General features: G+C 38.0%; 1 long non-coding RNA gene across 1 annotated transcript; it reads left to right on the top strand.

The window, feature by feature from the left end:
- The first annotated feature begins 14,303 nt into the window (after positions 1-14,303).
- On the top strand, positions 14,304-16,858 carry LOC141656194 (uncharacterized). The gene is made up of 3 exons (XR_012548415.1): positions 14,304-14,420; positions 14,519-14,627; positions 16,353-16,858. It is a non-coding gene; the product is annotated as an uncharacterized LOC141656194 (long non-coding RNA).
- The last annotated feature ends 401 nt before the right edge of the window (positions 16,859-17,259 follow it).

Raw genomic sequence — 17,259 nt, 5'->3', positions numbered from 1 at the left:
AAAAGTGAGTAAAATTGAACAGTAAAATAATAGTGGTATCTCATTAATTGTTCATTTTTCTCGTTATTGTATTTTGTTATGAGCAAAACAGTTAAAACTAAAAATTAATTCATAAAATTGAGTAATGTGCTAAAATGTATTTTTTTTTTAAAAAAAATATTTTTTATACCACAATGCTAATGATTCCAAATTCTAAATTCTCTCAATTTTTTTGTTACGAAAGTAATCAAAACGATTTATAGTTTTGTTTATACATAGTATGAATAGTATGAGTCAAGTCATCATACCTGCTCAACAACGGAAGACTCTACGACATGTCATTACGTCATCCCAGTTCATGACACAGCGGAAGACTCTACGACATGTCATGACGTCATCCCAGTTATCCCTCGCATAAGCCATCATACCTGCTCAACAACGGCCCACCATCCAAGAATGGAACACCACAGTTTTTAAAAAACAATTAAACGGGATTAGTACTGATTACATAAAACAACAGCCACAATGAAATAGAATTACAAACAACTCAATCAGCTCAACCCAATCACCACAACTCCATCTCATCTCCACACACCTGACTACACACTAAAGTGTGTAGCCCTGCCAGAGTACCCATCGCAACATACTCCTCGCCACCAGGGGGGACCACAGCCGTTCCCACCTAAGCCCCGCTCATCTCATCCGAGCGATAAACCCATGTTCATTAATGTGCACATCCCATCTGTGGCGGGTTCCATAGAAGGCGAATCAAGGGCGTGAAGCCACACACGCAAGTGACTCCACTCAGCCAGGGATGCACCCCGAAGATCACAGACAGTTATACAACCAATCAACATTATACTATCAACAATCACCAAAACCAATCCAAACCACCAAAACCAATCCAAACCGATATGAGATACAACAACAACAACAACAACAACAACAACAACAACAACAACAACAACAACAACAACAACAACAACAACAACAACAACAACATTTTCTAATCAATACTGAGTAGGGAAACCCTGCCTGAAATAGCAATCACCAACAGACGATCTAGCAGCTAATCAGAATCACTCCTCAACGAATCGTCCTCCGATAACATATATACATACAATTACCACTACAACCATATAAATCACCCAAAACTCCCAACATTACCCAATTAGGGTTTTAAAGAAACTTAAAGAAACACTACATAAATTAGACAAGGAACTTACCCCCGACACGACGATCACAACGGTGTAAAGAACAAGATGATCCGACCAACCAAGCCTTGAGATTTGCTAATAATGCGATGGATGCGATGTTCGTAACTATTAATCTCCTCTTGAAAGGTTTTTAGAGTGTTAAAAGTGATTAAGGAAAAGTGACAAAAGCTTTTATATCAATCCCGCATTATTAACAAAACCCGTCAAAACAAACCCGTAAAACACACTTACTCGATCGAATAAGTGACTTACTCGATCGAGTCACCTTTAATCGATCCAGTCCCTAACTTACTCGATCGAGTACCCTACAGGCAGATGATACGGTCGTTTCTGTACCAAAAATAAACTTAAATATAACTAACAGAAGCTAGTGATAAGTAGGGTCGATCTCCACAAGGAGCCAAGGTATCTATCTGTAATCCGTCTATCTAAGTCACAAATGGGGTTTTTATATTTGATTTTCTAAACTACTGAAAGTCAAAGGGTAAGAGAAATAAAGTAAGAGCAATAAAGGAAGAAAATGATAGATGTGATCAGATAAAAGAGAGTATGTCAAGATTTCGGTTCACCATGGCAGTTTATCGACTCAGTTGCAAATAGCCTAGAGAATCTAATGTAAGAAGGATACATGAAAGGTCCTTCCGGTCCGCTTTCTATCCTATATTTCCGCTAACTTAACTTTCGTCCTTATTAGGGTAGTCTACTGTTCATAGCAGGTCTGTTCATTCCAATCTTCCGATCCAGGAACGAAATTAACCAGATTAATGTAATTTAGAAGCATGCATTCAACTAAATTGGTGTACAGTTATATTGCTATGGGACAGATTCTCACAAGTAAACCATCTAGTCTATTCGCTACATCGTCACAATCCTACCATGGATTCCCTAGTCCTAACATAGAAGAAACTAGCTACTCATACTACTAATGGTGCCAACAATAATAATAATGAGCATACTAATCAAAAGCATGATGGAATAAAGATGATTAAGCATAAACTAAATTAGGGCAGAAATATTATAGAGAGAAAGCAAGAATTTAAAGCAAACAAACAAAAAGATTAAGATTAAGAGATAAAAGTGATTAAAATCCAAAGCAATCCGGCGTAAAGATCAATCCAATAGCAAAGCAAGAGATTAAAGGGAAGAGAAAAAGTGATTAACAGTGAAGAGTATATCCGAAAAGAGAAGTATTAAAAGGTAAAAGAAGAAGTGTTTATTAACCTAATTACGACTCCCTTATATAAGGAAGTGGAACTTAACAAAACTAAACCTATCACGGGATAAAAATCCCGAGTATAATAGCTAAATACTCGATCGAGGGCTTTTATATCACTCGATCGAACAAATCCAAGCTCAAACCTCTTAATCGAGTACTTTAGGTACTCGATCGAACACTTATCAAAAATACACTTTCGATCGAGTAGAACAAGGGGTCGATCGAACACAATTGTACTCGATCGAGTACTTTCCAGAGCACAATTCCTGCTTCGCGCACTGAACTTCAAACGGCTGCCATTTCTTCGTTACTTAGGCAAATAGGATGTTTCCGGTGGCGTTGGAAAGCTAAGAGGAGAAGCTTTCATCTCTGGTTATAATCACCTGAAAATCAGTTGTATAACTCGAGATATGGCTCTTCAAATTACGTACTAGCAATTTGAAGTTCTTCCTTTGCTCGCCTAGCTGTCTTACTCCTTTGCGCATCTCAAAATAGTAGTCTTAAGGCTCCAACTCAACTCATCTCCTAAATACATGCATAAGGACATGGTCTAGGCTTGATTATGCTCCTTTCCGGTTCATACTAATAAATAATACAAGAGAAACCAAAGTAGACAATTCGGAGGACATTTGTAGCTAAACACTACACAAAATGCATAGAAATGCGTGCAAATGAAGTACGAAATACCTATATAAAATACACGCATCAAATCTCCCCAAACCAAACATTTGCTTGTCCCCAAGCAAATTATATGCAAAACTAATGGAACAGAAAAGAAAACTCAGAGCTAGCTATAACTTATCCACTTAAACCATTTAATGCAATCAAAAACTAACAGTTATAGCTACAGCAGTCAATACACAAACGAATTATATGATATCTATAAATAAGCTTACCTGTCGACCTTGCAAGACCATTAAAATCGGATTCTCACGGGTCGCTCTTCTCTCATGAAGCAAAGGGTGAAAGTATATGTATAAGAGAGAAAGAGAAAACAGTCACTCACCTAGACTGCGACCTACATAACTTGCATGCAACACAAATGATAGACGATTCAAGTACCATACATACTTTCCAACCAACAATGTCCGTCAGAGCCGAGGGCTTACAAATGATATGGGAAAATGAGGTTATAGGTGAGAAAAGGCAAAATAAATTATGGAAATGTGGAGGTAAAGCGTCAAGCTAGCTCCTAAACAGGACCATATAAGACCATCCGAATCTCAGTTGTCTAGAAAATAAAGCACAAGTGCCCTTCTTTGGCACAAAACTCACTACCCAAAACACTATCTCCTCAAAAGGATATGAATAAAACAGAGGAGTGAGACCGTCACAAGCTAGAAATAAACAGTCGATCTCTTTATTCAAACCAGCTCAATTCTTTGATTTTTCTTTCTTTTTTTTTCCCTTGGTTTTCACGTATGATTTCAATTTTTTCAATTTTTTCTTTTTCTTATTTTTTTTGTCATTCACACGTTTTTTTTTTCTTCTTTTTTTTCTTTTCATGTTTTTTTTCTTCCTTTCTCATTCCTCCACCAACTCCAAACAACAAAGGCGAGCCAAACTCGCAACGGATCAACATACCACAAAAGACACACTAAACTAGCTTGACTGGGCAGGCTTAGTTTTGGATGTAGCTAATGGGTCAAAAAGGCTAAATTTGGCTTAAGTGGAGCTAAACTGGTGAAAAATGTAAGAAAGGAAAATTGTAAGCACCTCCCTGCATGTGACACCGACCACAAACCCGAATGTATGCATTTAACAAGAAATCGAATGTCATAAATGTGCAAAAGTGATGAACATGCTATGCAAGGAGTACTACTCTCAATTCCTATGTAAACCGGTCATGAATGTCACCAGTTATATGGCTCTAAATCTCAGAAATTGTAAAGTAGGTTGCCAATTTATCAGGTCAAGTCTACACAGTCAGCTTAATTTGAACAAAAACTCAAAGATATGCATAAGACTCAGCTAATAACTGTCAATAAAAATGCAAGGCTCAAGTAATGATGACAAGTTACAGTGCAATATCAACACGAAAATCAACCGTTACGACTCAACATATATGCAAAATGAAACGTGAATATTTTTTTGAATTTTTGAAATTTTTCTATTTTTTGGATTTTTATGATTTTTTGAAATAAATGAAAGCAATGCAAGCAGAAAATAGAAACGTGATAACAGAAATGCAATAAAAACAACATGCTAACACAGATATGGATGCATAACCCCCCCAAACCAAACCGTACAATGCCCTAGTTATACCCAAAAATAAGGAAAGGAAATGCAAACTAGAAAAGAAGAGAGTGAAGCGCGGAAAAACTTACAAGAATACGCGAAGTAGGGACCTCCCCAAACCAGCCAACAACAAGGGAGGTCGCAAATAACATCACAAGGCTCAAGTCACAGCAACAATATTCGATCAAGGTACAAAGCACTCAATCGAATTAAATGACCTGCAGAAGTTGCTCGAACGAGAACAAGAAGTACTCGATCGAGTGATCCTCATGAGTTACCTGCAAATACGCAATAAACGCCCAAAGAACTGACAAAGCAAGTCTAAGCGTTCCAGTCTATCGTCTGAAAACCCATTATTACAAGTCCAAGAAAATTGAAATGTTTGAAAAATTAACTAAAAAGTTTAAAACTCCGGGTTGCCTCCCGGACAGCGCTAGTTTCAGATAGGTCCCAGCTCGACCTTCTTCTTATCATCCACCTACAGAAATTAATGGCCCACGACAAGGCTGTTGACTGAATGAGGTCCTCTTAGCGTCCATCAGCTTGACCTTAGGCCTCGACACCATCGCATCCACAGGAGAACAACAACTTATTGCAGCATAATAGACGTCACTATTAGCCTTCTCTCGCGCCTTCCTCTTACGCGGGATAAATCCTTCAAATCCTCCTCCCGGGTCTTCTAACATGTCAAGACCTGTATAAGAAGAAACACGACGACATTCCTCCAACTTGTTCCCAACCTGGGGCGGAGGCGTTAAATCAACAGCAGTAAATGATTTAACGGAAGGAATAGAAAGAATCTTATCGGAATCAACTAAAGGAATAACAATACCTCTAGTCAGATAGGATTGGTCTTCATTTACCTTTTTAACGTTATACGGAATAGGCATGAATGACGAATCAACACTGTACATAGCTAATAGATTCGATCGAAAGCTTTCTTCACCCAAAATGCTCGATCGAACAGTTCCTGTGACTGTTCGATCAAGGTCTTTTTCCTCAGCAATGATCGATCGAACAGTCTCTATAACTGTTCGATCTAGTTCCTCCTCGAATAAACTGTTCGATCGAACAAAATAATATGTTCGATCGAGCTCCTCCTAAAATATGTCATTCGATCGAATACTAAAGCTATCTTGATCGAATTTTTCATACGGAACAGCATTAAAGTCTTCGTTTGATGCTTCATTTTCGACAATATCATCAATTTCCGAGTCATACATATCAGCATCTTGCGCGGCAGCTACTTGAGCCAATTGAGTCTCAACTCTCTTGATAGAAGCATCTATAGCTTGCGCAGTTTCTTGCACTTGTAGAGCAAGTGTCTTCACTAAAGACTTCAATTCAGCAATCTCTTCCTTGTTGATAGTGGAGGGAGGAACCTGCTGCGGCGGAAAAGAAAATGAAGGCCTTTGAAATCCTTGCTGCTGAATCAGATGTGGCGGCACATAGTAATTCTGCGGCGGAAGTGGAGAATAGTTTGGGCAACCCCCACTTTGAGAACCATAACGACCTTGTCTATACTGCCGATAAGCATAGACTTGGTCATTCTCCGCATAACAAGTAAAAGCATCGTGCTCCACAGCAACACATCTCTTAAAATGGACCACCTGTTGTGCCGTAATATGGGACTGAGGTGGACTATCCCAAGATCGTCTATTATCCAGCTGGTCAGATCTTGCATTCTGAGCTTCAAACTGTGCTATAATTCTGGAGACGCTAAACATCTTGGCAGAAGAATCAAAGGTACTCAAGCCTTCCCTTTGACGATATTTCTCCTAGAATCTTGTCTAGGTAGGACCTGTAGGACCTATCAAAACAACACTAAAGGAAAAAGATAAGAACTGCCTCAAGGAATAAATCCCTTGAGGCGCAAGACAGACGAAACTGAACAGATAAACAGGCCAACTGTCTCCCCGGCAACGGCGCCAAAATTTGATACGGTCGTTTTTGTACCAAAAATAAACTTAAATATAACTAACAGAAGCTAGTGATAAGTAGGGTCGATCTCCACAGGGAGGCAAGGTATCTATCTGTAATCCGTCTATCTAAGTCACAAATGGGGTTTTTATATTTGATTTTCTAAACTACTGAAAGTCAAAGGGTAAGAAAAATAAAGTAAGAGCAGTAAAGGAAGAAAATGATAGATGTGATCAGATAAAAGAGAGTATGTCAGGATTTCGGTTCATCCTGGCAGTTTATCGACTCGGTTGCAAATAACCTAGACAATCTACTGTGAGAAGGATACATGAAAGGTCCTTCCGGTCCAATTTCTATCCTAGATTTCCACTAACTTAACTTCCGTCCTCATTAGGGTAGTCTATTGTTCGTAGCAGGTCTGTTCATTCCAATCTTCCGATCCAGGAACGAAATTAACCAGATTAATGTAATTTAGAAGCATGCATTCAACTAAATTGGTGTACAGTTATATTGTTATGGGACAGATTCTCACAAGTAAACCATCTAGTCTATTCGCTACATCATCACAATCCTACCATGGATTCCCTAGTCCTAACATAGAAGAAACTAGCTACTCATACTACTAATGGTGTCAACAATAATAATAATAATGAGCATACTAATCAAAAGCATGATGGAATAAAGATGATTAAGCATAAACTAAATTAGGGCAGAAATATTAAAGAGAGAAAGTAAGAATTTAAAGCAAACAAACAAAAAGATTAAGATTAAGAGAGAAAAGTGATTACAATCTAAAATAATCCGGCGTAAAGATCAATCCAATAGCAAAGCAAGAGATTAAAGGGAAGAGAAAAGTGATTAACAGTGAAGAGAGTATCCGAAAAAAGAAGTATTAAAAGGTAAAACAAGAAGTGTTTATTAACCTAATTACGACTTTCTTATATAAGGAAGTTAAAATTAACAAAACTAAACCTATCACGGGATAAAAATCCCGGGTATAATAGCTAAATACTCGATCGAGGACTTTTATATCACTCGATCGAACAAATCCAAGCTCAAACCTCTCGATCGAGTACTTTAGGTACTCGATCGAACACTTATCAAAAAGACACTTTCGATCGAGTAGAAAAAGGAGTCGATCGAACACAATTGTACTCGATCGAGTACTTTCCAGTGCACAATTCCTGCTTCGCGCACTGAACTTCAAACGGCTGCCATTTCTTCGTTACTTGGGCAAACATGGCGTTTCCGGTGGCGTTGGAAAGCTAAGAGGAGAAGCTTTCATATCCAGTTATAATCACCTGAAAATCATTTGTATAACTCGAGATATGGCTCTTCAAATTAGGCACTAGCAATTTGAAATTCTTCCTTTGCTCGCCTAGTTGTCTTACTCCTTTGCGCATCTTAAAATAGTAGTCTTAAGGCTCCGACTCAACTCATCTCCTAAATGCATGCATAAGGACATGTTTTAGGCTTGATTATGCTCCTTTTCGGTTCATACTTATAAATAATACAAAAGAAACCAAAGTAGACAATTCGGGGGACATTTGTAGCTAAACACTACACAAAATGCATAGAAATGCGTGCAAATGAAGTACAAAATACCTATATAAAATGCACGCATCAAATCTCCCCAAACCAAACCTTTGCTTGTCCCCAAGCAAATTATATGCAAAACTAATGGAACAGAAAAGAAAATTCAGAGCTAGTTATAACTTATTCACTTAAACCATTTAATGTAATCAAATATTAACAGTTATAGCTACAGCAGTCAATACGCAAACGAATTATATGATGTCTATAAATAAGCTGACCTGTCGACCTTGCAAGACCATTAAAATAGGACTCTCACGGGTCGCTCTTCTCTCATGAAGCAAAGGGTGAAAGTATATGTATAAGAGAGAAAGAGAAAACAGTCACTCACCTAAACTGCGACCTACATAACATGCATGCAACACAAATGATAGACGATTCAAGTACCATACATACATTCAAACCAACAATGTCCGTCAGAGCCGAAGGCTTACAAATGATATGGGAAAATGAGGTTACAGGTGAGAAAAGTCAAAATAAATTATGGGAATGTGGAGGTAAAGCGTCAAGCTAGCTCCTAAACAAGACCATATAAGATCATCCGAATCTCAGCTGTCTAGAAAATAAAGCACAAGTGCATGCCCTTCTTTGACACAAAACTCACTACCCAAAACACTATCTCCTTAAAAGGATATGAATAAAACAGAGGAGTGAGACCGTCACAAGGTAGAAATAAACACAGTCGGTCTCTTTATTCAAACCAACTCAATTCTTTGATTTTTCTTTCTTTTTTTTCCCTTGGTTTTCACGTATGATTTGAATTTTTTTTTTCTTTTTCTTATTTTTTTTGTTATTCACACTTTTTTTTCTTCTTTTCTTTTTCTTTTCATATTTTTTTCTTCCTCTCTCATTCCTCCACCAACTCCAAACAACAAAGGCGAGCCAAACTCGCAACGGATTAACATACCACAAAAGACACGCTAAACTAGCTTGACTGGGCAGGCTTAGTTTTGGATGTAGCTAATGGGTCAAAAAGGCTAAATTTGGCTTAAGTGAAGCTAAACAGGTGAAAAAATGTAAGAAAGGGAAATTGTAAGTACCTTCTTGCATGTGACACCGACCACAAACCCGAATGTATGCATTTATCAAGAAATCGAATGTCATAAATGTGCAGAAGTGATGAACATGCTATGCAAGGAGTACTACTCTCAATTCCTATATATATATATATATATACACACACACACACACACACATACGATATCTCCTTATATACACAAACAACATTAACTTTCCTTTATGTTTCTAATAAGCCACATTATAGATCAATTATCACGCAATTCATGTATTCAATAAACGACATATAATCATTTCATCATCATTTTTCACCTCACACCTCCTATCTTCCACATGCATGCATCCACCAATTCACACAACACATTACTATATAGATACAAAACACAAAACACATAACGATCCCGACACACACCCCATGGTGACCGGTTCAAAGTTGTTAGGCGAGTTCACGAATTTAGGACGTCTCCCAAGTCTTTGCATTAGCTCCTACAACTCCTACTCGGGTTCATTTTAGTTTGACTCCCTATGTTCATTAGATTCATTGGTTACAGGTTTCGAGATCGTCGCTCTGATACCACTTTGTAACATCCCTATACTCCAAGTGCCTTACCAGGACCACTTAGGGTATGAGAACGCTACCATCTCGGTTACCCGAGGCAATGATAATCAAATGGACAATAACGAAACGTACTTAAATAATAATAAATTTTAGGCGATACAACCACAATCCAAAACCGCTAAAAAGAAATACAAAGTTCTCAAAATCCAAACGACTAAACAACTAGTTCATGACACAGCGGAAGACTCTACGACATGTGATGACGTCATCCCAGCTATCCCTCGCATAAGTCATCATACCTGCTCAACAACTGCTCACCATCTCCGAATGGATCACCACAGTTTTTAAAAAAACAATTAAACGGGGTCAGTACTGATTACATAAAACAACAGCCGCAATGAAACAGAATTACAAACAACTCAATCAGCTCAACCCAATCACCACAACTTCATCTCATCCCCACACACCTGACTACACACTAAAGTGTGTAGCCCTGCCAGAGTACCCATCGCAACAAGTACTCATCGCCGCCAGTGGGGGACCGCAACCGTTCCCACCTAAGCCCCGCTCATCTCATCCGAGCGATAAACTCATGTTCATTAACGTGCATATTCCTTCTGTGGCGGGTTCCATAGAAGGCGAATCAAGGGCGTGAAGTCACTCCCGCAAGTGATTCCACTCAGCCAGGGACGCACCCCAAAGATCACAGACAGTTATACAACCAATCAACATTATACTATCAACAATTACCAAAACCAATCCAAACCGATATGAGATACAACAACAACAACAACAACAACAACAACAACAACAACAACAACAACAACAACAACAACAACAACAACAACAACAACAACAACAACAACAACAACAACAACAACAACAACAACAACAACAACAACAACAACAACAACAACAACAACAACAACAACAACAACAACAACAACAACAACAACAACAACAACAACAACAACAACAACAACAACAACAACAACAACAACAACAACAACAACAACAACAACAACAACAACAACAACAACAACAACAACAACAACAACAACAACAACAACAACAACAACAACAACAACAACAACAACAACAACAACAACAACAACAACAACAACAACAACAACAACAACAACAACAACAACAACAACAACAACAACAACAACATTATGTAACCAATACTGAGTAGGAAAACTCTATATTAAATAGCAGTCACAACAGACGATCTAGCAGCTAACCAGAATCTCTCCTCAACGAATCCTCCTCCTATAACATATATACATACAATTACCACTACAACCATAGAAATCACCCAAAACCCCCAACATTACTCAATTAGGGTTCTAAAGAAACTCAACGAAACACTACATAAATTATACAAGGAACTTACCCCCGACACGACGATCACAATGGTGTAAAGAACAAGATAATCCGACCAACCAAACCTTGAGATTTGCTAATAATGCGATGGATGGGATGTACGTAACTATTAATCTCCTCTTAAAAGGTTTTTAGAGTGTTAAAAGTGATTAAGGAAAAGTGACGAAAGCTTTTATATCAATCCCACATTATTAACAAAACCCGTCAAAACAAACCCGTAAAACACACTTACTCGATCGAGTAAGTGACTTACTCGATCGAGTGACCCTTACTCGATCCAGTCCCTAACTTACTCGATCGAGTACCCTACAGGCAGACTACTGTTTTGTGTAAAAAGCTACTTACTCGACAGAGTAAACCCCACTTGATAGAGTACCCATAGACACATAAAACCGTAGTATTACACCATTGTTATGGGAAAGGGCATTATAGAAGGAGTTGCCCCAAATACTTGGAGGACCTCAAGGAAGGGCGTGTGACGCCTATTGGTATGATCTCCTCTCTTTATGTGATAGACGTTAATTATGCTTGCACTTCCACTTGGGTATTAGATACTGGATGTGGGTCTCATCTTTTTAATCATTTGCAGGGTTTAAGGGACGTGCGAGCTCTAGCGAAAGGTGATGTGGATTTCCGCATGGGGAATAGAGCTAGAGAAGCGGTCGTTTCCGTGGGGAACTATGCGGTGACTTTAGCTAGAGGTTTAGAGTTATTTTTAAATAAGTGTTATTTTGTACCAAATTTAACCAAGAACATCATCACCATTTCCGCGTTAGACGCGGAAGGCTTTTGTTTTATGATTAAGGACAATAGTTGTACTTTTTCGTTGAATGATTTTGTTTATGGCAAGGCCATTTCAATTGGAGGAATTTATGTTTTAAATGATGTTAACGACGTTTATCATGTGGAAACCAAAAAGCTGAAATGAATGATCCAAATGAATCCTACCTCTAGTATTGTCGTTTAGGTCACATAAACGAAAGACGCATTAAGATACTTGCTTCATCAAAAGTGCTCAAACCATTTGATTTCGAATCCTATGGTATATGTGAGTCTTGCCTTTTAGGCAAGATGACTCATGCACCTTTTGCGCGAAAAGGGACACGAGCAAGTGAGGTTTTGGCTCTCATATATACGGATGTGTGTGGACCATTAGCCATCACCCCTAGAGGAGGTTTTCACTACTTCATTACTTTTACTGATGATTTGAGTAGATGTGGGTATATCTACTTGATGAAAAACAAAAGTGAAGCTTTTGACAAGTTCAAAGAGTTTAAGAATGAAGTAGAGAACCAATTGGATAAAAGGATTAAGATCCTATGATCGGATCGTAGTGGTGAATTCCTAAATTCTGAATTTGATTCACACCTAAAAGATGGTGGTATAGTATCATAATGGACTCCTCCTGCACACCACAATTAAATGGTGTGGGGGAAAGGAGAAACCAAACCTTATTATATATGGTTTGGTCTATGATGAGTCGAACCGAGCTTCCTGATTCATTTTGGGGTTTTGCCCTCTTGTTTGCAATATTTTCACTAAATTGAAGCCCGACTAAAGAGGCCGATAAGACTTCATATAAGATATGGACAGGAAAAGTCCCTCATTTGTCATTCATGTGCATTTGGGGTTGCGAAGTCAAGATTAAATCTGATAATAAACTTGCACCAGGTCTGAAAAATGTCGTTTTGTAGGATATCCAAGAAAAACACGTGGCTATTACTTCTACAATAAAAATAAGAACAAAATATTTGTGGCTCGTGATGCTGTCTTCCTAGAAAAAGAGTTTATTTCTAGAAGACAGAGGGAGAAAATTTGAACTTGACGAAGTTCGAGACCCACAAACCGAGAATGAGGTAGAGGATAACGTGGAGGATAACGTTCCCTCCTCTGAAACGGTAATCGTTCCTAGAAAGTCGGGTAGGATTTCTAAGCCACCTGGCCGCTACCTTGGTAACATCGAAGAGGATAGTGTTTGTTACTTTTGGAAAGTGACGAACCCACTACCTACAAATCGGCCATGTCTAATCCCGACTCCACGCGTTGGCTAGAAGCCATGCAGTCCGAAATGGATTCTATGTACAAGAACAAAGTATGGGACTTGGTGGATTTACCTGACGAAGTGCGACCCCTTCAGTGTAAATGGATATATAAAATTAAGCTCGGCGTGGATAAACATATAGATGTTTACAAAGCTAGATTGGTGGCAAAAGGTTTCACCCAAGTTCATGGTCTACACTATGATTAACCTTCGCTCCAGTCGCTATGCTTCGGTCTATTAGGATAATCTTAGCGGTTGCCGCGTTTCATGATTATGAGATTTGGCAAATGGATGTCAAAACCGCCTTCTTGAATGGGATTCTAGAAAATGAAGTGTACATGATACAACCTAAAGGTTTTGTGGATACATCTAACCCTAAGCAGGTGTGTAAGCTTAATAAGTCCATCTATGGTCTTAAGCAAGCATCTTGGAATTGGAATCATCGCTTTGATCATGTTATTAAACAATACGGTTTCACTCGAAGTGTTGAAGAACCGTGTTTGTACATGAAGTTTAGTGGGAGTAAGGTTGCTTTCCTTGTCCTATATGTGGATGACATATTGCTCATCGGGAATTATATTCCTTCGCTCACTTCCGTATGGGAGTGGCTAGGGAATCACTTCCAGATAAAGGACTTGGGAGAGGCACAATGTAACGCCCCGTAATTTCGGACCGTTAATATATTTCGAAAATAATTTATTAATCAAATAAAAGTTGATATTTAAGTATTAAAGTAAAAATAATTCAAAGAAATATAATTTTATTATATTTTGAAGAAAAGTATTTATTTTGATAGTTTCGAAATGTTTAAAAATAGTTTAAACCGTGTAAAACTTTTTATTTCGAAATAAGGGCGTATCGGGGGGAAAATAACAATTCTTTTGAACATTGGGTAAACGAATTTGGAAATGGGTAGTATAAATATTCAATTTTCTTGTAATCTCGTGTTTAAAAACTTTGGTCTTGTCGGAATTTGCATTTGACTTACGGTTTTAATTATTATCGAAACGAGTCAAAACCGACTCGAAAAATTACGACTCAAACCCGACTCCCTCCTTTCCTTTCTTCCTTTCCCGCGGACCAGCCCCCTTCCCCTTCCATTTTCTGTTTTTTTTTCTTTCTTTCTTCTTCCTTAGTTTTCCAAAACACATTTCAACAAAAATCAAGCCAAAAATCGACATAATTTCTTCGTTTCTACTCGGATTTTCGCTAAATTTACATTTCCGGAATCCTCTCTTCGCGATCTACAACTTGGTATAATTTAATTTCAGTTTTCTTGAAGTTGTTTTAAGACAAAATTTCGGTATTTTCGGTATTTGTGCTTATTTATGGTGTTTTTATTGTTTATTTAGGTGAAGAATTGGAGGACGAGTTCGGGGACTCGTATATTGTAGAGGATAGCGGCTAGTTGTTGTTAGGGTTTGGGTTTTGAGGTGCTAATTGCTCTTTTTCTAGCTTAAGGTAACATATTTCGAGTTACTCGACGAAAGATCGTCACATGTTTTTGATTTTTGTATGTTTGGTGATTTTTGTTTGAGTAGTAGTTTTCACATGTTAAAATTTGTTGCATGCATGCTTAAATTATGCCTTTTGTTAGTTTAAATTAACAAAGTTGAATTGGGAACGATTAATTAGTGTTCAGACGGTCTTTTTCTAAACAAAAATGGAAAAATTGGTGGTGTATGGGTGACGGCCAGCAGCCGGCAGGCCCACGGCCGGCCTTGGGGTTGGCCCGGGTTGGTCCGTGCTTGTTTCGCGGTTTTTCGTACAATATTGGTCATTTTAGGTTGATTAATGTTATAATTAATATAAGTAACAAATGGGTAGTATTTTGAATTGAATCATACTAGTAATAAAAATTATGTTAATGGTAAAATTGTGCTTATATTAATAGTTATCACATGTTAGGATAGTTTACAAAATGAAATTGTAATTAATAGGCTCAAAATGAATTTTATAGCGATAATTGTAATGTTTTGTTGATTGTGCCGAAAACTGAGCCTTAGTCCCTTTGATCGATGCGATGTCGATTAATTGAGTGATTGGTCACCGCAATTTGACCCGTACACTGCGCAGGTCAGGGGTTGCGGGTAAAAATTCGGTTGAATGATTTAGATAATCGGCCTTTTTCTTGTTTTAGGCCATTTATCAAGCTTTAGTTCACATGTATAGCTTATTGAATTTAATAGTGTCTTGTATTGTAGAAATGGCCCTAGTTTCCCCTAAAACCTTTAATATTGTTAAAATTGCTAGAATTGGAAATTAGTATTGAATACTTATTGAGGATACTGTTGGATTTGTATGCTGAATAGACATTTATATAGCCTTTCACATGATAGAATGTTAGAATTTATGTTGGTAGTTGGACTTTTTGCCCTCTTAAGGTTAAGTGGGTGTCTTACTTGACTTGTGTGGTGAGTCTTGTGTGGTGTGGGCTAAAGTATTCAAGCTGGGACTAACTGGGACTAGGTCCTAGGTGAGTATTTCGGCCTTCATCATAGATAGGTCTTTATAGTCTTTGACGAGTATATGTTCACTGCTTGATAGCCTTTGTGTTCCTGACTAGTGGATTTATATCCAAGTTGGGGCATAACCTCAGTTACTTATTTTGATAGTAAGTGGTCAGCTTAAGTACTAGCCAACCCTTTGGTGGACTCCTTAGGGTACTCACTTCACTTTGTTTTAAAAAAAGTTGTGGGTCTTGGGTGCGGTGGTGTGTATCCGCATGTCTAGGTCTGCGCAGATTTTAGGCTAGGGTTGTGTTGTCTCTTGGCCATGTTTTATTAATATTAACCGCTGAGCCAAGATACCGGTTCGATTACCTTCCCTACCTCGTGGTATAGACTCGAGTTACAAAGTGACTATTGACGGTGCTAAGAACTTATGCCTGTCTTTGATATATTGCCCTTTCTTGTATGGTGATTTTATGAACTGTAATAGGTGAGATGTAAGCCGGTTACTGATTGATAAAGTTTGGATTACTGTTTGTTATATGATTCACATGATAGTTTAGTTTGGTCAGTTTAGGGGTCATAGGTTAGATTACATGATAATTACATTGTTTATCATATTGTTTACATGTTACATTACATGTTACATTAATTTTGACGATTCGTGGCTGGGAGGACTCGAAGTTACTCCCCACTGAATTGTGGCTTTCGTGTTTGTATAAAATGCGATTGACAGGTTGTTGATGCTTTGTTGGGGTCACAGACGAGCTAGTGAGCATAAGGAACCTTGGACCTAGTTTGGTTATTCCTATAGTAAACCTTTTATGTCTTTTGGTTTTGTATATAATTTGAAGGGACATATGTCTCCCTTTTTCTTTTTTTTTGGGTTTGTATCATTATGTATTTTCTTACCTTTAGCGGTGTAAGTAAATTAGGTTGTTAGTAATTGCAGGTTTTGGCACCCGTCTATTGGGAATGTTGGATATGTTGTGATTGGTTTAGAAAATTTTTTGAAATTACAGGTTTTTATATAGTTGGACCAATTACAAACGTATCCTACCAGTTTTTCTGTAGAATTTACGTAATTAATTAAGGCTAGATTTAAGGGTGTCACAGTTGGTATCAGAGCTTATTTGCTCCCGACGCACGTTTGTGCACCCCACTTAAAATCACTTGACCTTTAAATAATAAACTTGAGAGATGGGTAGGATGGGTAGATTTAGGATTTTATGTGGTAGTCTGTTTGTGATTGCTAATTGTTAGGTACTAATTGATTTTCTCTTTTGTAAGATGGCTCTCCAATAGATGTAGATAATGCAATCTTACCTTAGTCTTCCAATCTCGTTGTTTATTCGTCTTTCAAATTCCTCTTCTCTCGCCTTGGTAACTACCTTTCAATTCCTTCTCCCGATTCATCTTAGGTTCGTTTTCTTCTTATAATAAAGCCCATGTGGACATCTTCCTTTTATTCTGTAGGATAGTTCCCTTGTTCAAGAGAACCCGGTTTTGAGAGAATGTATCATTGGAGGGCGTGAACGAGTTGAGAAATTGATTGGTTAAGGTTTGAGTGGTATAGGAGAATATAACTTGGGATCCTTTGGTTAGACTTGTTAGTTGTGCATGATATGAGAGCCTAGTGAGTT

Source organism: Silene latifolia, chromosome 5 (genome assembly GCF_048544455.1).
Source record: "Silene latifolia isolate original U9 population chromosome 5, ASM4854445v1, whole genome shotgun sequence".
Taxonomy (NCBI): domain Eukaryota; kingdom Viridiplantae; phylum Streptophyta; class Magnoliopsida; order Caryophyllales; family Caryophyllaceae; genus Silene; species Silene latifolia.
This window is presented reverse-complemented; position numbering and strand designations above follow the sequence as displayed.